Source organism: Morone saxatilis, unplaced genomic scaffold (genome assembly GCF_004916995.1).
Source record: "Morone saxatilis isolate NCDOM2014 unplaced genomic scaffold, NCSU_SB_2.0 Contig11, whole genome shotgun sequence".
In the NCBI taxonomy this organism is placed as follows: domain Eukaryota; kingdom Metazoa; phylum Chordata; class Actinopteri; family Moronidae; genus Morone; species Morone saxatilis.
In genome coordinates this window covers 28,991,023-28,992,369 of record NW_023339663.1, presented here as the reverse complement: position 1 = coordinate 28,992,369, position 1,347 = coordinate 28,991,023, and positions in this window count along the sequence as shown.

The following is a 1,347-nucleotide window of genomic DNA, read 5'->3' as shown; positions in this document are numbered from 1 at the left end:
TGTGTGTGTGTGTCTGTGCATGTGCATGTGCATGTGCATTTACAGTTTTGTCAACATTATATAACAATATAAAAACCTGAAGACTGCCCTAAAACTGGTGGTCACATTTATCATGATTTTACGACAAATTCAAGAGCAAATTACTCTCTTTAACTTACTTTATTTTTTATTTTTTTATTTGTGACATACATGGTACATTGGTGACAAGTGATTATTATGTGACATCAAATTCAATACACATACAAACAACATACAACAACACCAAACATGAAACAATTACAACATTATGAACAACAACAGGGTCAGTGTGGGCAATATAAAAAGTGTCTGTGGAGTATGGACAAGAGGAATAACATATTTAAAAAAAGAAAAAAGTTATATATTCAAGATTCAAGAATATGTATATATAATGTTAATATTATAATGCTAATAATTGTATAATTTCATTTTTTTAAATAAATAACTAAATAAGTAAAGTACAACAAAGAACAACCCACAGATATTAGTAATTCAATAATATGAATTAATAATATTATAATAATCATTCCAATACTTTACATTTTATTATATTTCAAATAGGACAGTGAAGAGGCCAGGTCAAGCCACGGGGGGAGGAGGGCTATAGGCCCTTCGTCGCTCTTGAATTTAAGTTAAGACCAAGTCTGAAAAGGCTCCAGACTCATTAAGATCAGGGGCACTGAGATCAAGGCAAAACTAAATCTATATCAGATTAACAAAACTCTATGAGAGTTGTCCATAAAGTTGAGCCAGTTCTAGTTAATCTTTAAACTAGTAACTGTAGTTACAGTTGCACAAAATAGCCTAGAAAGGTAACTTTTTTACCCTCAGACAATCACTGAACTATTAGCCATCTTTCCATGGTAACAATCAATTACACCTGGTGACATGACATATCGAGAGCCAGTATTTGGTTTGTCATCATCGCAGTTCAATATGGCTGACTCGTTAAAGAGGACCTGCTCCCTCTGTAGATGAAAGATTGACTCACTGCTGGAGCCAGCCCTAAGTGGCCATTTTGGGGACTGCAGTTCCATGTTGGCTTCATTTGCTAGTCACAGAGGTTTCTATGGAAACCATTTCTGTCACTTTGACCAAATTTATATTATAATGAGAAACTTTCTAAATATTTTAACTAGTGTTGTCAGTTAAACGCGTTATTATTGGCGTTAACGCAAACCCATTTTAACGGCGTCAATTTTTTATCGCGAGATTAACATTATTTTTGGCCTAGCACACTTTGTAGTTTTTTTCATATGCTGTTGCAACAACTAGTAGCGTTAGAAAAACTACACCACCACACCAGATCTAGCTAGACCGGAAACAGAA